This window comes from Ovis aries, chromosome X (assembly GCF_016772045.2).
Source record: "Ovis aries strain OAR_USU_Benz2616 breed Rambouillet chromosome X, ARS-UI_Ramb_v3.0, whole genome shotgun sequence".
Taxonomy (NCBI): Eukaryota; Metazoa; Chordata; class Mammalia; order Artiodactyla; family Bovidae; genus Ovis; species Ovis aries.
The window spans coordinates 103,036,998-103,059,349 of NC_056080.1; the positions used below are offsets into that span (position 1 = coordinate 103,036,998).

Below are 22,352 nucleotides of genomic sequence, written 5' to 3' on the forward strand. Positions count from 1 at the left end.
AACGAGGAGATTGGAGTAGGAGATTGCCTGCATTCAGTCATGTGAGGTCTCTGGTCCTTCCTCCTAGGGCTCCACCAAGTGGCTGCTCCAACACAACACACAAGGTCTAACATATGAAGACCCCAGGGAGTTTGGAAAATGCGATAGAATAATCACCACCACGTGGGCTGTTGCCTAGACTGACCAAGTCCTTAGGTATCTCATTTTTTTTTCCTTCCTTTGGCATGAATTCCAGAGGTGTGCCCCTTGACACCATGAAACAATTTGATAGCATGAAACATTGCTGGAGATAAAAGGTTGAGAGAATAAGAGCAAATGTGGGAAATCTTCGTCAAGTACAAAGGGAAATCTGGAAAAGAGAAGATGCCCGATGAGGTTGGATTGCTTGCATCTCAGTTTGATATCTAACAGAAAGCAAAAATTAAATGCAGAAGTATGAACAGGTTTCATTAATCTGAACAAAATACTGGGCAGCCACATTTTCTTATATCTTTGTTCATGGCGTTTTTTCAGACTCGAAGGGCGGGAGAAAGATGCTTGGAGCAGGGCTTCTTGTCTGTTCTGAGACCATACTGCCATCGTGCGGTAACAGTTTGATCAGGCTCAAGTTTGAGCTGTTCTACTTGAGAACCTGCTCTGTCCAATGGAAGAGAAAACAGAACCTGAACTCAAGCCTGGCCTCTCTACCTTTTTCTCTGTGGTCTGGCAGGAGCAGGGGCGGTCAGTCAGCTCCGTGAGGGGCCAGGGCCCAGGAGCCAGTCGGCTGCTTCCAGTACATTCCTGATTTTCATTCCCTTGAGCTACTGCAGTCTCCGAGATGTCCTGGCTCACAGCACCAAAGAGGTGTATGCCCATTCTTTCCATACAGGTCCTTCTTGCTCCAAGCCTTGGTACTTTAGACATTTGGTCACCCTCAACTCCATCAATGGCACCCCACTCCAGTACTCTTGCCTGGAGAATCCCAGGGATGGGGGAGCCTGGTGGTCTGCTGTCTATAGGGCCGCACAGAGTCGGACACAACTGAAGTGACTTAGCAGCAGCAGTAGCAGCAACTCCATCAATGACACGGGCTCTTTAGGGTACTTGGCACTGGCCCGTCTGTTGCGCTCTGTTGCTCCTGTCACAGTGGGCCCAGACCCTACCACACACGGGTAACCAGGAGGCCTGAACTCTAAAGGGCAGATTCACAAGACAAATGCCCCCGTTTTCCTTGCTTGCCTCTAAGTCCAGGCCACACTGTTAGGAAACTGAGGCCCCGCCTCCCTCCTTCGGGTGGCTGGACTTCCGGGCAGCAGCTGGAGGGCTCCCGGGCTGGGGCCGTGACTGATCAGATACTGAGCCCAGAACTTGACTGTCCACTGATCCTGCCAGACCACACAGAATAAGGTAGAGAGGGCCAGGCTTGAGTTCAGGTTCTGTTGGTCCTACATTGGTCTGAGCTGCCTCCACTGCTAGGCCTTACAAAGAAGAGCAGCTCACAGCTTGGGCCCGATGAAACACTTTCCGCACGATGGCGGTATGGTCTCAGAACAGACAAGGAGCCCTGCTCCAAGCATTCTTCTCCCGCCCTTCCAGTCTGAAAAAACACTGTGAACAGACAAAGGCAGTAGGAAATATGGCTACTTTGTACTTTCCTGGTTTGAGGAAACCAGCTGCTAGTCTTGTCTTCTTTTTAAAATCATATATGACATTTATTTAATTTTTTAATATAAATTTATTTATTTTAATTGGAGGTTAGCTTTACAATATTGTATCGGTTTACTTTACATTATTTACAACACTTTACAATATTTTATTGGTTTTTCATACATCAACATGAATCCCCACAGGTATACAGGTGTGTTCCTCATCCTGAACTCCCCTCCCTCTTCCCGCCTCGTACCATCCCTCTGGGTCATCCCAGTGCACCAGCCCAAAGCATCCAGTATCATGCATGGAACCTGGACTGGCGATTCATTTCATATATGATATTATACACGTTTCAATGCCGTTCTCCCAAATCATCCCACCCTCCCCCTCTCCCACAGAGTCCAAAAGACTGTTCTATACATCCATGTCTCTTTTGCTGTCTTGCATACAGGCTTATCGTTACCTCATTCTAAATTCCATATTTATGCGTTAGCATACTGTATTGGTGTTTTTAACTACTTTATTTTGGGGGACTCCAAAATCACTGCAGATGGTGACTGCAGCCATGAAATTAAAAGATGCTTACTCCTTGGAAGAAAAGTTATGACCAACGTAGATACCATATTGAAAAGCAGAGACATTACTTTGCCAACAAATGTCTGTGTAGTCAAGGCTATGGTTTCTCCAGTGGTCACGTATGGATGTGAGAGTTGGCCTGTGAAGAAAGCTGAGCACCGAAGAATTGATGCTTTTGAACTGTGGTGTTGGAGAAGACTCTTGAGAGTCCGTTGGACTGCAAGGCGATCCAACCAGTCCATTCTGAAGGAGATCAGCCCTGGGATTTCTTTGGAGGGAATGATGCTGAATCTGAAGCTCCAGTATTTTGGCCACCTCATGTGAAGAGTTGACTCATTGGAAAAGACTCTGATGCTGGGAGGGATTGGGGGCAGTTGGAGAAGGGGACGACAGAGGATGAGATGGCTGGATGGCATCACTGACTCGATGGACGCGAGTCTGAGTGAACTCCGGGAGCTGGTGATGGACAGGGAGGCCTGGCATGCTGCGATTCATGTGGTCGCAAAGAGTCGGACACGACTGAGTGACTGAACTGGACTGAACTGAAGAATGTATGATCATAACGAGGAGATTGGAGTAGGAGATTGCCTGCATTCAGTCATGTGAGGTCTCTGGTCCTTCCTCCTAGGGCTCCACCAAGTGGCTGCTCCAACACAACACACAAGGTCTAACATATGAAGACCCCAGGGAGTTTGGAAAATGCGATAGAATAATCACCACCACGTGGGCTGTTGCCTAGACTGACCAAGTCCTTAGGTATCTCATTTTTTTGTTGTTGTTTCTTCATTTGGCATGAATTCCTGAGGCTTGCCTCTTGACACCACGAATCAATTTGATAGCTTGAAAAATTGCTGGAGATAAAAGGGTGAGAGAATAAGAGCAAATGTGGGAAACCTTGGTCAAGTACAAAAGGAAATCTGGAAAAGAGAAGATGCCCGATGAGTTTGGATGGCTTACATCTCAGTTTGATATCTAACGGAAAGCAAACATTAAATGCAAAAGTATGAACAGGTTTCATTAAACCGAACAAAATACCAGGCAGCCACATTTTCCTGTATCTTTGTTCATGGCGTTTTTTCAGACTGGAAGGGCGGGAGAAAGATGCTTGGAGCAGGGCTCCTTGTCTGTTCTGAGACCATACCGCCATCGTGCGGTAACAGTTTGATCAGGCTCAAGCTGTGAGCTGTTCCTCCTTGACAACCTGGTCAGGCCAATGGAAGAGAAAACAGAACCTGAACTCAAGCCTGGCCTCTCTACCTTTTTCTCTGTGGTCTGGCAGGAGCAGGGGCGGTCAGTCAGCTCCGTGAGGGGCCAGGGCCCAGGAGCCAGCCGGCGGATCCAGTACATTCCTGACTTTCATTCCCTTGAGCAACTGCACTCTCCGAGATGTTCTGGTTCACAGCACCAAAACGGTGTATGCCCATTCTTTCCATACAGGTCCTTCTTGCTCCAAGCCATGGTACTTTAGACATTTGGTCACCCTCAACTCCATCAATGACACCGGCTCTGTAGGGTTCTTGGCACTGGCCCGTCCATTGCGCTCTGTTGCTCTTGTCACAGTGGGCCCAGACCCTACAACACAGGGGTAACCAGGAGGCCTGAACCTCAAAGGGCAGATTCACAAGACAAATACCCCTGTTTTCCTTGCTTGGCTCTAAGTCCAGGCCACACTGTTAGGAAACTGAGGCCCCGCCTCCCTCCTTCCGGTGGCCGGACTTCCGGGCAGCAGCTGGAGGGCTCCCGGGCCCTGGTCGCTCTTAGATCAGATAGTGAGCCCAGAACCTGACTGTCCACTGATCCTGCCAGACCACAGAGAAAAAGGTAGAGAGGGGCCAAGCTTGAGGTCAGGTTCTGTTGGTTCTACATTGGTCTGACCTGCCTCCACTGCTAGGCCTTGCAAAGAAGAGCAGCTCACAGCTTGGGCCCGATGAAACACTTTCCGCACGATGGCGGTATGGTCTCAGAACAGACAAGGAGCCCTGCTCCAAGCATTCTTCTCCCGCCCTTCCAGTGTGAAAAAACACTGTGAACAGAGGAAGGCAGTAGGGTATATGGCTAGTTTGTTCTTTCCTGGTTTGAGGAAACCAGCTTCTAGTCTTTCCTTTTCTTTTTTTAATCATATATGACATTCATTTTATTCTTTTAAAATATAAATTCGTTCATTAAATTGGAGGCTAATTACCTTACAGTAGTCTTTTTATATAATTTGTGGTTTCCGTTGAATATCAAACTGTGATCTAAGTGACCCAACCTCATCAGGCATCTTTTTTCCAGATTTAAGTCTTTTTTGGTCAGGTATGTATAATTAAAGTATACTTAATAGTTTAGTATCAAATTACTTTTGTTCCTTTGCAGCTTTAATATCTTTTTTTAATTTAAATTTATTTATTGTAGTTGGAGGCTAATTACTTTACAATGTTGCACTGGTTTTTCTAAACATCAACATGAATCTGCCATGGGTAAACACATGTTCCCCATCCTGAACTCCCCTCCCTCCTCCCTCCCTGTACCATCCCTCTGGGTCATCCTAGTGCACCAGCCCGAAGCATCCAGTATGGACTGGCGATTCATTTCATATATGATATTATACATGTTTCAATGCCGTTCTCCCGAATCACCCCACCCTCTCCCTCTCCCACAGAATCCAAAAGACTGTTCTATACATCTGTGTCTCTTTTGCTGTCTCGCATACAGGGTTATCGTTAGCATCTTTTACATTTCATATATATGCATTAGTATACTGTATTGGTGTTTTTCTTTCTGGCTTACTTCACTCTGTATAATCGGCTCCAGTTCATTAATCGGCCATCCACCTCATTAGAACTGATTCAAATGTATTCTTTTTAATGACTGAGTAATACTCCATTGTGTATATGTACCACAGCTTTCTTAACCATTCATCTGCTGATGGACATCTAGGTTGCTTCCATGTCCTGGCTCTTATAAACAGTGCTGCGATGAACATTGGGGTACACGTGTCTCTTTCAATTCTTGTTTCCTTGGTGTGTATGCCTAGCAGTGGGATTGCTGGGTCATAAGACAGTTCTATTTCCAGCTTTTTAAGGAATCTCTACACTGTTCTCCATAGTGGCTGTACTAGTTTGCATTCCCACCAACAGTGTAAGAGGGTTCCCTTTTCTCCACACCCTCTCCAGCATTTATTGCTTGTAGACTTTTGGATCGCAGCCATTCTGACTGGTGTAAAATGGTAACTCATTGTGGTTTTGATTTGCATTTCTCTGATAATGGGTGATGTTGAGCATCTTTTCATGTGTTTGTTAGCCATCTGTATGTCCTCTTTGGAGAAATGTCTATTTAGTTCTTTGGCCCATTTTTTGATTGGGTCGTTTATTTTTCTGGAATTGAGCTACAGGAGTTGCTTGTAAATTTTTGAGATTAGTTGTTTGTCAGTTGCTTCATTTGCTATTATTTTCTCCCTTTCGGAAGGCTGTCTTTTCACCTTGCTTATAGTTTCCTTTGTTGTGAAGAAGCTTTTGATTTTAGTTAGGTCCCATTTGTTTATTTTTGTTTTTATTCTTTGCAGCTTTAAAATCTTTTATGTTATTTTCACAGATTATATCTTAGTACACTGCATTCCCATTAACTTAGATTTATAATTTTCCTTGTGTACTTGTCTTACATTTTAAATTCCAAAGGAAAAGAAAAGATTAGAAAACAAAAATAAGGAGTTTCGAGTTAGTGCTCTCACTACTGTGGCTGGGATTCAATCCCTGGTCTGACATGTATACTAAAATCCTGCAAGCAAATATACATGACTTCTGTAGTGGCTCAGTGGTAAAGAATCCTTCTGCCAATGCAGTAAACACAGGTTCAAACCCTGGGTTGGGAAGATGCCCTGGAGAAGGAATTGTCAACCCACCCCAGTATTCTTGTCTGGAAAATCCCACAGACAGAGGCGCCTTGGCAGTGTATACAGTCCATAGGGTTGCAAAAGAGTTGGCTAGAACTTAGTAACTAAACTCACACACACTATTATTATGGCATTTAAATTTATTTATTCATTATCGCATTTAAATGTTACCTGTATCTTTGTTCTTTATTTCTTCATATGACTTCAAGTTATTGATTAGTGTCTTCATTTCACCTTAGAGGACTCCCTTTTACATTTCTGTTATGCTAGGTCTTTTAGTAACAAACTTCATTTGTTTTCTTTTCTAGGAATGTCTTAGTTTCTCCTTCATTTTTGGAAGAGTCTAGCTGGATGTGGAATCCTTGGTTGATAGGTTTTCTTTTTCTTTTAGAATTTTAAAGGTTTCAGAAGAGAAATCAACTGCAAATTGTATTGAGGCTACTTTGTATATGATAATGTGTATTGATGCTTGCAAGATTCTTGCTTTGTGGCTCTTGTAAGTTTGATTATAAACTTTAGTGTTATATTGTTTTCCTGGTTTTCATCAGTTCATTGTATTTAGTTTTTTTTTTTAAATCCCTTTCATATTAAAAGATGTCCATCAAATATCCCCATATTTAGGGGAGTTTATTTAAAGTCTTTTCTAATATATCCATTTCCTAGCCTTTATTCTAGACGACTTTAGTTTATTGGTTTTTCCTATAAACACACATATACCTCTGTTACTTTGGATGTCTCATTTTTTAATTGGTGGTGAAAACTGAACATTTTGAATTTTCTGATGTATCAACATGGAAATTAGATTTCCAACACACAGGTTTAGTTGATGGCACTTCTTGTGTACTGCTTTTTTCTTGTTTAGTGACTTTTCTCAATTATTTTTGTCAAGTCTGTACTTGGTCATGTGTGGTCACTCACGTCTATGTTGTGTTAGCTTGGTGATCAGTAGTGTTGTGACAGACTTTCTGTAAACATCTGAAAAATGCTGCCAGTCTTTGCAATTGAATTTGTCTCGAGAACTCTTTCAATGATTATAAAGACTGCTCACCGCTCTATCCTTCACTTCCAGCTTGCAAGGAGCCTAAAGAGATACGAATATTTAGGGTCTCAGGCCTCATCTGAATAGTCGTGTAGCCCTGCAGAGGTCTGCACGTTTCTAATTTCTCCAGTACATGTAAGAACTTTTAAAGTTCTTTCTTCCGCAGTATATTTCCTTTCATAGCCTTCTCCTTTCTGTGCTTCTCCATTTGTCTACTTCTTGTCCTAAGTATTGTCTATTGTCCCAGGCTTTTCTGATCAATTCTTGTGCCTTTAAATTTTTTTAGTAAATGCCTTTCTTCAAGACAGCTCAGCGGTGGAAACACTCCAAGGAAGTCAAGACAAAGACAAGTTCTTGCACCAACCTTTCAGGGAGCCTCCAGAGAGGTCAAACTTGACAACCACAATTCTTTGAGAGTAACTCCGTATCTCCCCCTCCGGAACTCACATCACGCATCAGGATGACAAGAGCCATCTTTAAGGCAGTGTGGTTTTTAGGGGGTGGTAGGTGGGGAATTTTGAATGTCACAGTCCTCTCTCACTGCAAAGTAGTCACTTCTTTCTTCACCAAGCCATTGTTGATTGTCTTACGTTTTCAACTAGATCTAGAGCTCTGTAAAATTGGATCTTGACACTTTATCAGCTCCTTTGTTACTTTTATGGAGGGATGCATCACTGGAGTTCCCTACTTCACCATCTTCAGTGACATCATATTTGCCACATGGTTTTCCTTTCTAGAAAGAATCGTGCTTCTTCAGAAAGTACCTGCTACAACAGATATATATGAAGAAATAACACAAGGTCATTTAACGCTCGTTTGTTTGGCTGGGTGGTTCCGCCTCTGTTCAGGCCCTGTGAACTCCAGGCAGTGGGCCTGTAAACATCTGGGTGAACCCGAGTACTTAGCAAGCACACCTGCTCCTGTCATAATGCTACCAGGAACTGGCTTGTCTTTGATGTCCTGACGCTGCTGCCATTAAAGATCCACATCCCCTTATACCTGGGTGGCACTTGAAAGCCTACTACCTTTTGTTCCAAAGAGCAGGAACAGGAGACATACCCACCAGAGCCTGCCTTTGTCCTACAGTGGATTTCTCTAATCCTGTCTGCATTGGGTGGGGAACAAGGCCTTACCCATGACTTGCTTGCCTGGACCAGGCAGCTGCTGGCTGAGTTCTAGCCCCTCACTCTCCACACTGTACACCAGGATTCCACCAGTGTTCAAGAATCCTGTAGGGCCATAGAGAAGAAGGAAGGAGGCCCAGCTTGGGTCCAAGCCTTTTCCAAGTCCCCACATGTGTGCTCTTCTACAACTTTTGGCCTCAAAGCAAGGAAGTTGTAAGGGTTTTCGGTGTTTTCAAACAATTTCCTCATGAGGGCAGTAGTGCTCCAGATATGTAGGCCGGCTAGGTCCTTGAGCTCTCATCTTCCACCCAACCATTCTGAAAAAAAACACCACCAAGAGACAAAGGCACCAGGAAACATGGCTGCCTTGTATTTTGGAGGGTTTTAAGAAAGTTGCTTTGGAGAAGGCAACAGCATCCCATTCCGGTACTCTTGGCTGGAAAATCCTGTGGATGGAGGAGCCTGGTGGGCTGCAGTCCGTGGGGTCGCCAAGAGTCGGACTCGACTGGGCGACTTCACTTTCACTTTTCAGTTTCATGCATTGGAGAAGGACATGGCAACCCACTCCAGTGTTCCTGCTTGGAGAATCCCAGGGACGGGGGAGCCTGGTGGAAGGCTATCTATGGGGTTGCACAGAGTCATACACGACTGAAGCGACTTAGCAGCAGCAGCAGCAGCAGCAGCAGCAGCAGCAAGAAAGTTGCTTGGCTTTCCAGGTGGCACAATGGTATAGAATCCGCCTAGCAATCCATGAGATACAGGAGTCACAGGTCCCATCCCTGATTTGGGAAGATTTCCTGGAGTAGAAAATAGCAACCCACTTCAGTATTCTTGCCTGGATTATTTCATGGACAAGAGAAGTCTGGCTATAGTCCATGTGGTCACAAAAAGTGGGACATGACTGACCATTCAGGAAACTTGCTCATGCTGTTGTTCTCTTGCTTTTCGTTTCCACTCATATCAAAACTGAGACCCAAACTCTGTGTCTCCATCAGGCATCTTCTTTAGCAAGAACTGAATTTCTACCTGGCCTAGTTCTGTTCTTCTTCACGCAGATTTACATCCCATGTATTTTTTCAAGGTATTACATAGTCTGCTTCCCAGGGTAAGTCTCAAGGAGGCAGACCTAGGAGAAAAAAGATCATTCCAGAACATGAAGGACAACATTAGGGCATTTCTAGGCAATAACTGTTGCTGATAATTATTGAGTATTTACAGCATACCAGTAAGTATTCCACAGATTTTTGATAAGAATTCATAGATTGATTCTTCACAGTATCCCTCTGGATGAGTAGAGTGATTCTTGCCACTTAATAAATAAGGAAACATAGCACAGAAATTTTACAAACCTTTTCCAAGCTTAGATGGCTAATAATATAGACAAAAGCAGAATAATCAGACTTTAGCACTCAAACTCTTAAGCACTAGAGAAATAAACTGTAGGCTCAGTTCTGGAGTGCTTTGTGGAAGCCTCCAACTTTTTCTGGTTTTCTTGCATTCTCTAAGACTCAGGTGCAGAGAGGATTCAGGAAATAAGTTCAGTTCCATCTTGGATTCTTGGCATACAGGAACACAGGTAAAAATAAGTCAGATTCTGTTGACCTTGTAATTATTAGTCCACTTGTTTTTCAGGCATAGGAAATTGTTCAGTTTCATCTACGCCTGGGTCTCTTGTGGCTGAAGCGTCTGCAAGATGATTAAGTTTGTTCTGAGGGCAGTTTAGCAGTATCTGGTATGCTTGTATGTCATAGACCATGCCAGTTCTGGAGTCCCATGTAGCGCTGGCTAGCTGAATAGACTTACACATCCTAGTGAAGTTACCAAATGGAAAAGAAGACCAAGAAGTATTCGCTAGGTCTGGAAGGAGAAGGCAGCTACAGTAGATTTGTAGCTGTTTATTAGGCCTAGATGAAATGCTTAATGGAGTCTTGATATTATCTCAGGTGTCACAAGAGGACAGGCCTATGAAATTCCTTCATCTCCATCCAGCTTTAGTTATGAAGCAAAATCAGAGAATGTTGATTACTATAATGTGATTAGTGGTCTCAGGTCTTAAGAGTATTATGTCTTCCCTTCTTGTGACACTTGAGAGGAGATCAAGATTCCCTCTTGGGTAGATCTTTTTTCTTTAGCTAGCCTAAGTTAGACTGGGCATATTAGCCTCTACTTCTAACTTGCCCCCTTTGTTTCCGGGCAGTGGGGCTCTATAATTTTTTCTGACTTGAGACTCAGAACAGTCAAACCAAATGCTGCTGAATTTCCCTTGGAATAGGCTTGTCCATCATGCTTTAATACTTTAGCCGAAGGAACTGAAGCCCTGTAGCATAGGGACACCATATGAAAGTGTGTTAACTCTGCTTGCAAGGGGCAAGAACAGGGGACAAATGTTTACAGAAGCTTACATTAGTCTTTGTGTGAGTTCTACTAGTCCAGCCCATTTTGGAAGGAAACCTAACCCCCACCCTACAACTTTCTGTACCTTGACCTCCTGGTGAAAATGAAAATGTTAGTCGTTCAGTCTAGACTCTTTGAGACCCTGTGGACTGTAGTCCACCAGGCTCCTCTGTCCATAGACTTCTCCAGGCAAGACTACTGAAGTGTGTAGCCAGTCTCTTCTCCAGGGGATCTTCCTGACCCAGGAACTGGACCCAGGTCTCCTGCATTGTGGGCAGATTCTTTACCAAGTGAGGTATGACGTGTGGCACCTGGCTTACTCCAGCAGATTCTAGGCCCCCTCACCCTGCAGATTCTAGGCCAAGATGCCCCCAACATCCAGGTCTCCGGTAGGCTTTAGAAAAGAAAGCAAGGAGGTCCAGCTGAGGGCCCAAGCCTGTTCTACCTTCTCATAGGTCTGATATTCCTTGACTAGTAGAACTTACAAGGACAGTGTAACAACCTAGGATGTTTTGAAACTGTTTCCGCATGATGGCAGTAGCGCTCCAGCCATGTCAATAGACCCTGTCCTTAGCTCTCTTCTCCCGCCCTTCCAATTTGAAAAAACTTCACAAAGAGACAAAAGAACCAAGATAGCATTTTGTCCAATTTGAGGAAACTTGCTCAAGCAGGTACACTTCTGCATTTTGGTTTTCCATGAAATCAAACTGAGGCCTAAAACCACTCACCCTCATAAGACATCTTGTGCTTTCAGAAATTATATCTACTTAGCCTAAGCATTTCTTGTTTTCTTCATTCAGCATTTCATATTCAGTATTTTCCGTTGGTACCAAGTTTTATGTCTCAAGGGATAGTTCTGACATGTCCAAATTTAAAAGAAAAAGAAATGCTGCAAGTTCAACGTGTAGAAGAGGATACCCCTAGCCATACAGCTTATCTCTGAGGCTCTCAGAGATTCTGACTCCATTTTTTGTCTTAGCAGTCATACCCCTGGTTTTTTGTTTTTTTCTTTTCTAAACAAAATAACCCAAAAGCCCAATAGTAAGGCCTATTTAGTGCTCTTTACTCTATTCAAAACAATGCCTCACATGCAGTGACACACTTCTGTACACTTCTTTCATAAAAGACTTTTTTAAATGTAGTGTATGCTTATTGTTGGTTTCATTTAAGATTACAGTAGAAGTCATTTCCAATGTCATTGAGTAACCTTTTCCTTTTATATATCTTAAGCTTTTTACTTTATTATTTATTGATTTTTTTTTTACTATTTTTTAGTAGAAAACGCCCTTTTATTTGTAAAAGGACTGAGGAAATAAAGAAATGTTCTTAAAAAAAGAAAATCACGAATATAAATGGACTATGTCAAAATAAACACTGAATAAATTTATGGATATTCACTTCTGATTCTTTTGCTTTACACATACACCAATCTTAGGTTCTTGTAGAACACAAGAGAATTGAATTAATTAATAAACATAAATTACTTACTAACTATATAATCTTACATTTCCCCACTTAGGGAATGAGGTTTATTTAAAAAAATTTTGAAGTATTTATAGAAATTCATTATTTGCTTGGCCCCAAAATCATGTAATATATTAAAACTGCTAGTATCTTGTAGTTCACATTGTCTATTGTCCAGTAATTTTACAAATAATGCTGCTGCTGCTACTGAGTCACTTCAGTGTGTCCGACTCTGTGTGACCCCATAGATGGCAGCCCATCAGGCTTCCCTGTCCCTGGGATTCTCCAGGCAAGAACACTGGGGTGGGTTGCCATTGCCTTCTCTGTTACAAATAATGAAAAGTTACCAAATCTTATCTAATTTGAAATTAGGAAGCACATTTTTCCTTTGACTCAAATAGAAAAGAAAAAGGTAATTTATATAACATCCATCAAGGAATTAAAGAAGGAAGACATGAAATCACATTCTATTCTTTCTGTAGATGTTTTACACAAAAGGAAGCTTTCATCCATAAATGCCTTTGTAATGTTTTTAATTAAAGAATACCAAAAAGAATGAGTTCATTTTACTAAATATTATGAAACAACAAAAACATTCTCTTTAAAAGGAAAGATTGAGTCAGTCATTATAAAAATAAATTCAAGGAAGTAGAAAGCCAAAAATGCAATAGAAATAATAAATTCTAGACTCTTTGAAAACATCAATAATAAATATCAACCTATTCTGTTTGATTGAGAAAGAAAATGATTATCAACAAAAGGGGACCACATCAAGACACATGGAAATTAAAATGGCAAAAACTAAAGATAAAGAGAGACTATTAAAGCAACAAGGAAGGGTGAAGCAACAAATCACAAAGTAGAGAATACTCATAAGGCCATCAACTGACTTTTCAGCAGAAATTCTGCAGAGCAGAATACAGCGGCATGATATATTTAAAGTGATTGAAGGGAAAAGCCTACAACCAAGAATACTCTACCAAGCAAGGCTCTTATTGAGATTTGATGGGGGAGAGCAACAGTTTCACAGACAAGTGAAAACTAAGAGTTCAGCACCACCAAACAAGCTTTACAAGAAATGTGAAAGGAAATTGACTAAATGAAAAAGAAAAGGAAAAACTAGAAACATGGCAATCATGAAATGAAAAACTTCACCAGTAAAGGCAAACATACAGTACACATAGTAAATCATCTATGCAGAAAGCTAGCAGGGAGGGTAAAAGATAAGTTAGTAAAATCATCTATATCCACAATAACCAAGGTAGAGATACACAAGACAATTAAATGTAAAATATGATATCAAAAACAGTAATCATGAGGGGAGAGGAATACAAATACATGTTTGTTACAGTGCATTTGAAATTAGGAAAATGGAACTTAAAACATATATATGTATATATATTCACATCTAGCTATATAAAAACCTTATGGTAACCACAAATCAAAAGCCTATGATAGATAGATATATTAAAAGAAGGAACCCACAGGTAGTCATCAAATCACAAGAGAAGAGAACAAAAGAAGAAGCAAGGTGAAAGACCTACATAAATAACTCCCAAACAATTAACAAACTGGTAATAAGTACACATCAATAATTGCCTTAAATATAAATGGACTAGATGCTTCAGTTAAAAGACACGGAGTGGTTGAATGGATACAGAAACAAGACCTGTATATATGCTGCCAAGGGTAGACTCACTTCATATCTAAAGACACTGAAAAGACTGAAAATGAAGGGATGGAAAAACATTCCATGTAAATGGAAAGCAAAAGTAGGCCAAGGTGTCAATACTTGCATCAGTCAAAATAATGGAATAATAAAGATGATTACAAGAGCAAATGGACAGTATATAATGAAGGGATCAATCCAAGAAGAAGATATAACAATTACAAATATATATATATATATATATATATATATGTATGTATAAATATGTACCCAACATAGGAGCACCTAATTACATAAAGCACATGTTAATGGATATAAAGGGAGAAATCCCCAGTAACACAATAATACTGGGGAGACTTTAACATTCCACTTACATTAATGGACACATCATCCAGACAGAAAATCAATAAGGAAACACTGGACTCAAATGACACATTAGGCCAAATGGACTTAAGAGGTATAGAACATTCCATCCAAAAGCAGCAGAATACACATTCTTTTCAGGTGCATATGGAACATTCCTAGAATCACATGTTAGGCCAGACAAAATAAATTTAAGAATTTATTTAAACCTCAATAAATTTAAGAAAATTGAAATCATATTAAGCATAATTTCTGACTACAAAGCTATAAGACTAGAAATAAATTATAAGAAAAAGCTGCAAAAAAAAATGCATGGGGACTAAACAAAATGCTACTAAATGGATCATGAACCAATGAAAAAAAGACATCAAATGAAGTGTGGAGACCTATGAAAACACACTGATCGAAAACCTATGGGATGCAGCAAACAGTTCCAAGAGGGAAGCTGATGATGATACAAGCCTACCTCAGGAAACAAGAGAAATCTCAAAACTTTCCACCTAAAGGAAAAACAACAAACAAAACCCAAAGTTAGAAAGAAAGAAATCATAAAGATCAGAGCAGAAATAAGTGAATTAGAGATTTAAAAAAATAGAAATGATCAGGTTCTTCGAGAAGATAAGCAAAATGATTAACCTTCAGCAAGACTCTGCAAGAAAAAAGAGAAAGGGACCAAATAAATACAATTAGAAGTGAAAAAAGAGAAGTTAAAAATAACATCACAGATGTACAAAGGATTATAAGAGACTGCTACCAACAACTATATGCCAATAAAATGGACAAACTAAAGAAGTGGACAAATTCCTAGAAATGTCCAATCTGCCAAGCTGAACCAGGAAGAAATAGATAGTATGAACAGACCAATTTCCATTCCTGAAATTGAATCAATACTCAATAAGCAAAATACCAGGACCAGAATGGCTACACGGGTGAGTTCTAGCAAACATTTAGAGAAGTGTTAACACCTATCCCTCTGAAATTATTCCAGAAAATTGCAAAGGAAGGAATATTTTGGAACTCATTCTATGATGACAGCATCATTCTCATATCAAACTCAGAAAAAAAGAAATTATACACCAAATATCAACGATGAATGTAAATGTAAAGTTGTTAACAAAATAGTAGCAAACCAAGTCCAATAATACATTAAAAAGATCATTTACCCTGATCAAAGGGGATTTAATCCAACAATGCAAGGATGAGTCAGTATATGTAAATCAATCAGTGTGACACACTACCTTAACAAATCGAAGAATAAAAATGTGTGATAACAGATGCAGAAAAGTTTTTTTTTTTACAGAATTCAATATTCATGTACAATAAAATCTCCACAAATTCTGTGTAGAGGGAACATACCTTAATAAAGGCCATATAATGATAAATCCATAGGTAACATCATACTTAATGGTGAAGTGCTGAAAGTATTTTCTCTTAAGATGAGGATCGGGATAAAGATGCTCACTCATGCCACTTTTATTCAAGATAGTTTTGGAAGTCCTAGCTGTGGCAGTCAGAGAAGAAAAAGAAATAAAAGGAATCTAAATTGAAAAGAAGTTGTAATGTCACTGAACATAACGATACTATACGTGAAAAATTCTAAACATGCCACCAAAACCTACCAAAGCACATCAATAAATTCAGTGAAGTTTCAAGATACAAATGTAATATGCTTTAAATCTGTTTCATTTCTATATAGTAACAACAAACTTCAAGAAAGAAAAGTTAAGGAAACAATCCCATTTTCAATTGAGTCAATAGAATAAAATACCTAGGAAATAAAATACCTGTACTCCAAAAACTGTAAGACACTAACGAAAGAAATTGAAGATGATAGAAAAGGATGGAAAGATATACCATGTTCATGGTTTAGAAGAATTAATATTGATAAAATGATCATACTACCCAATGTAATCTACGGATTCAGTATAATCCCTATCGAAATGCCAGTGGAATTATTTGCAGGACTAGAACAAATAATTTAAAATATCTATGAATATAAAGTAGCCAAGCAGTCTTTAGAAAGAAGAACAGAGCTGGAAGAATCATGTTCCCTGATTTCAGATGACACTACAAATATACAGTAATCAAAATAGGTTAGTACTGGCACAAAAACAGAACAATGGAACAGAATAGAGACCCAGAAATAAACCTACACACTTGTGGTCAATTAATCTGTCAAAAGAGACAATAATATAAAATAGAGAAAAGACAGACTCTTCAGTAAGTGATGGTAGGAAAACTGGAAAAGTTTGTTACATGTAAAAGAGTGTAATTAGAACATTTTCCACACCATATACAGAAATAAACCCCAGATGGATTAAAGACCTAAATGTAAGACCAGAAACCATAAGATCCCTGTGTAGATGTAATCATAGGCAGAACATTCTTTGACATAAATCATAGGGATTTTTTTGATCTGTCTACTAAAGGAAGAAAAAGCAAAAATACACAAATGGAACCTAGTCAGATATACAACTTCTGCACAGCAAAGAAAACCCTCAACCAAATGAAAATATTTGCTATTGATATGACCAATAACTTCATGGCAAGTAGATGGGGAAACAATGGAAACAGTGAGAGACTTTATTTTTCGGGGGGCTCCAAAATCAGTGCAGATGGTGACTGCAGCCATGAAATTAAAAGAAGCTTGCTCCTTGGAAGAAAAGCTATGACCAACCTAGACAGCATATTAAAAAGCAGCAACATTACTTTGCCAACAGAGATCTGTCTGGTCAAAGTAGTCATGTATGGATGTGAGAGCTGGACTATAAAGAAAGCTGAGTGCTGAAGAATTGATGCTTTTGAGCTGTGGTGTTGGAGAAGATTCTTGAGAGTTCCTTGGACTGCAAAGAGATCAAACCAGTCAATCATTAAGGAAATCAGTCCTGAATATTCACTGGATGCTGAAACTCCAATAATTTGGCCACCTGATGCAAAGAAAGGAGTCATTGTAAAAGACCCTGATGCTGAGAAAGATTGAAGCTGGGAGGAGAAGGGAATGACAGAGGATGAGATGGTTGGATGGCCAACTCTATGGACATGAGTTTGAGCAAGCTCCGGGAGTTGGTGATGGACAGGGAAGCCTGGTGTGCCGCAATCCATGGGGTTGCAAAGAGTCAGACATGACTGAGCGACTGAACTGATGACCAATAAACATTAATATCTAGCATATATAAACACCTCATACAACTCAATGTCAAAAATAATTGGGTTAAAAAATGTGCAGAAGACCTGAGTAGACATTTTCCCAAAGAACACATACCAATGGCCAACATGCCCATGAAAAGATGCTCAATATTATTAATCATCAGAGAAATGCAAATTCTCTGATGAGATACCACAATGAGATATCACCACACACCTGTTAGAATGGCTGTTATCAAAAAGAACACAAATAACAAATGTTGCCAAGGATGCAGAGAAAAAAGAACTCATACACTGTTTCTGGGAATGTAAACTGATGCAGACTCTGGAAAACAGTATAGAAGTTTATGAAAAAACTAAAAATAAAACCATATGACCCAGTAATTTTATTCCTGGGCATTTATCCAAAAAAAGTGAAAATACTAATTCAAAAATATATATGCACTCCAATGTTCTAGCACCATTATTTCCAATTGCCAACATATAGATGCAACCCAAATGTTCATCAACACATGAATGGACAAAGGTGTGCCCTACACACACACAATGGATTACCACTCACTCATAAAAAAGAATGAAATTTTGCCATTTTCAGTAACATGGATGGACTTGGAGGGTATCATGCTAATTGAGATAAGTCAGGCAATGACAAAATAATGTGTATCACTTATATATGGACTCTAAAAATGAAAACTAGTGAATATAACAAAAAGGAAACAGACTCACAGATGTAGAGGAGAAATTAGTACCAGTGCAGAGAGGGAAAGGGTAAGGGACAAGACAGGAGTAGGGGATTAAGAGGTACAGACTACTATGTATAAAATAAATAAGCTACAATGATACATTATACAACACAGGGAATATAGTCAATATTTTATAAGGATTATAAATGGAGTATAACCTTTAATAATTGAATCACTATGTTGTACATATGTAACATAATATTCTACATCAACCATATCTCAAGAAAAGATAAAAAGAGACAATAGCCAATAGGTATATGAAAACATGCTCAACATCACTAATCATCAGGGAAATGCAAATTAGAACCACAATAAGATATCACCTCACATCTGTTAGGATGGCTATTTTCAAAAAGACAACATGGCGGACTGCAAAACTACCTTTCTCTACTTTAATCTACAACCACTAAAGCATTCACAATTTAAGATGCTTTTGCCCAACACAACAGGAAGCCAGAGAATTGCACACATCTGTACATCTAAAGGTTCATATAGTGGAACATGGAGAGGAGGCAGAACCTGAGGAACAGGGAAGTTGGTGCTTGTAATCCCAGCCCTCTGAAAACAGCAGATGAATCTGTGTCTTTAGAGAACCCAGTATCAACAGGGAAGGCATTGCATAGGACTCTAGCCTCCCAAGGGTTACAGGTAACTGGGAGCCATGGCAGTGGGGACTGGGACCCCATTCTTCCAGTTTCTAAGACACACAACCCTAGCCCCTAAACCGCCATCCGCAGAGGTGGATACCACAAACCTTACGCCAGACAGTGTAGAGGCACTTGTCTGATCCTGTCTCTTCCCTCACTGACTCCCTTCCCCCATGGTACAGCTTGCAAATCAGGGGATCCTGGGCACAAGGGGAGAGCCCACAATCCCTGTGATGACAGGGGGTCTGGCAGAATCAAGACAACAAAGACCTTGGAGGCACAAGAAGCAACAAGGGTATGGAGCCACACTTCTAACAAAGACATTGAAGGCTGGAAAGTCAACTCTCAAGTATAACCAGAAGCAGCACAGGTAAGAGAAACAAAAACTGGGAAGCAAAGAACTCTTAACTTCTAATGTATCATTTAACTTCAGATGTATTGGCAAGGGGACAATTCATCAAGCACCGTGAAGAATCATAGTAACACTATACCACCAAAAGAAAGTGACAGTGCTCCAGAAACCATACTTAAAGTCATGGAATATTGTGATCTGAGAGAGAACTTAAAATACCTGTCATGAGGAAACCCAACAAACTGGAAGGAAACCCAGAAAGGTAGTTTAATGAGCTCAAAATCAATGAGCAGAAGGAATACTTTACCAAAGAGATTGAAACTCTGAAACAACAAACAAGTTCTGGAACTGAAGAATGTAATAAAGTGAAGAATATACTAGAAATCATTGGAAATAGAGCTGACCATATGGAAGGGAGAATTAGCAAGGTCAAAAATAGAAATCTAGAAATAATACAAGTAGAAGAGATAAGCTATTTTAAAGTGAGGGATTTCTACATAAGCTATCTGACTTTTTATGAAGGAGACTATTTTGTTGTGGTTATCCCAGAAGAAAAGAGGGAGAAGGGAGCAGAGAGTTTATTTAAAGAAGTAATGACTGAGAACTTTAGAAGCCTGGGGAAGGAGCTAGATATACAAGTTCATGAAGCTAAGAGAACATCTAATTACTCAATGCAAAAAGGCCTTCAAAACATGTCATATTGAAACTGTCAAAAGTCAGTGGATTTTAAAGGCAGCCAGAGAAAAAAAGATGGTAGACTACAAAGGAATCCCCATTAGGCTATCAGCAGAAGTTACAGACCAAGAAGGAACAGAATGACATTCTCATAACACTGAAAGATAAAAGCTGTCACTGGAGAATACTCTATCCAGCAAAGTTATCATTCAGATATGATGGAGAAATGAAAACTTTCTCAGACAACAAAACCATAGGTAATTCATCAATGCTGACCTGCCTTACAAGACATAGTGAAAGGAGTTCTTCTACCAGAAGTGAAAAGGCAAAAATATACAAAACATCGAGTAAGATGATAGGTAGACAGAATCTGAAAGTGGAAACTCTTTATCAGAATAAGTTTTTTTAAATTTTTTAACACTTTAGAATAGTATAAAGGTTAAAGGGGAGGAAAGGACACAAAACTATAGCTACCTCAATTTGGTAACAGACTCATAACTTAAAAAGGGAAAATTTGAGACGACAAAAATGCAAAAGGGGAAGAAAAAATGGATGGAACCCATATAGGTAAGTGAAGATGCTATCAACAGAAAAGGGACTAGTTTATCTATGAGATATTTTAAACTAAACTCATCGGAACCACAAAACAAATCTAGAACAGAGACATGAAACATACAAAAGACGAATCTGAGTTAAAACATCATGGAAAACCACCAAACCAAAATGGCAGACAGAAAAAAAGGAAAAAGAACAACTGAGATACAGTGTAACCAGAAAGCAAAAATAAAATGTTAGTACTAAGTCCTTATCTACCAGCAATTACTCTAAATGTAAATGGATTGAATTCACCAATCAAGAGACATGGACTAGTTGAATGAATTTAAAAATAAGACCTAACTATTAATACATGCTGCCTCCAGGAGACATTGACAGCAACACAATAATAACAGGGGATTTTACCCCCATTTCCCAACTTACATCAATGGACAGATCATCCAGATAGAAAGTCAACAAGGAAACAGTGGCCTTAAATGAAATATTAGATCAGATGGATGTGATAGATTTGCACAGAACGTCCCATCCAGATGCATCAGAATGCACTTTCTTCTCAAGCACATATGGAACATTTTAAAGTACAGATCATATGTTTGGACACAGAACAATATTCAATACATTTAAGAACACTGAAATTGCATCAGGCACCTTTTATAAGCACAGTGATATGAAACTAGAAATCAGCTATGAGAAGAAAGCTGGAAGAAATCATAAATAGGTGGAGACTGGACAACATGATACTGAACAACTATTGGGTTAATAAAGAATTTAAAGGAGAAATTAACAAGTACCCAAATACAAGCCAAAATGAAAATACAATATACCAAAATCTATGGGATCCAGCAAAAGTGGTACTAAGAAGTAAGTTTATAGTAATATGGGCCTACCTCAAGAAACAAGAAAAATATCAAATAAATAATCTAATTTTAAACCTAGAGGAACTATAAAAAGAAGAGAAATGAAACCTAAAGTTAATAGAAGGAGTGAAATAATAAAAATCAGAGTGGATCAATGAAATGAAGAGCTGGTTCTTTGAGAAGATAAAATTGACAAACCTTTATCTAGATTCACTAAGGAAAAAGAGATAGCTCTAGTAAATAAAATCAGAAATGAAAGAGAATAATAGTGGATACAACAGAAGTAGAAAGGAGTTTTAGAGAATACTAGGAACAACTATATGTCAACAAATTGTACAATGTAGAAGAAATGGGCAAATTCTTATAATCATACAACCTTCCAAGACTGAATCATGAAGAAATAGAAAATCTGAAGTTGTATCACTGATCAATATGACTTCACAGAGACTGAAACAGTAATCAAAATCTCCCCTCAACCAATAGTCCAGGACCAGAGAACTTCACAGGTGAATTCTACCAAACATTCAAAGACAATTTAATGCCTATCCTTCTCAAAATATTTCAAAAGAATCGAAGAGAAAGAATGATTCCAAAGTCTTTCTATGAGATAAGCATTAACCTGATACCCAAACCATATAAAGACATTGCAAAAAGAAAAAAAAATTACAGGCCAGTATCTGTGATGAATGTAGATGCAAAAATCCTCAACAAAATAGTAACAAGCTAAGCAAAAATTCATTGATAGGTTCATACACCACAACCAAGTGGGATTTATTCCAGGAATTGAAGAATGGTTCAATATCTGCAACTCAATCAACACGATACATTACATTTAAAAAATGAAGGACAAAAACCATATGATCATCTGAATTAGATGCAGAAAAGGCATTTGACAAAATGTTATGATAAAAACTCTCAATCAAGTAGGTATAGAAAGGATTTATTTCAACATAAGAAAGTCCATATACAACAAACCATAACTAAACCCTAAAACTCCACCAAAAGGCTATTAGAACCAATCAACTCAGTAAAGTTTCAGTATGCAAAAATCAATACATAAAGTTCTTTTGAAATTTTTATGCCTATAGTGAACTATGAGACATTGTTGAAAGAAATTGAAGAAGGCACAAATAAATGGAAAGATATCCACACTCATGAATTTGAAGAATTAACATTGTCAAAATATTCATATACCTAAAGCAATATACATATTCAATACAATGTCTACCAAAATCCCAAAAACGCATTTC

At 39.2% G+C, this 22,352-nt stretch overlaps 1 long non-coding RNA gene across 1 annotated transcript; it reads left to right on the forward strand.

Annotated features, from left to right (window-relative positions):
- Positions 1 to 1,832: 1,832 nt before the first annotated feature.
- Positions 1,833 to 12,030, forward strand: LOC132658776 (uncharacterized). Its single transcript, XR_009598790.1, has 2 exons — positions 1,833 to 2,961; positions 7,402 to 12,030. It is a non-coding gene; the product is annotated as an uncharacterized LOC132658776 (long non-coding RNA).
- The last annotated feature ends 10,322 nt before the right edge of the window (positions 12,031 to 22,352 follow it).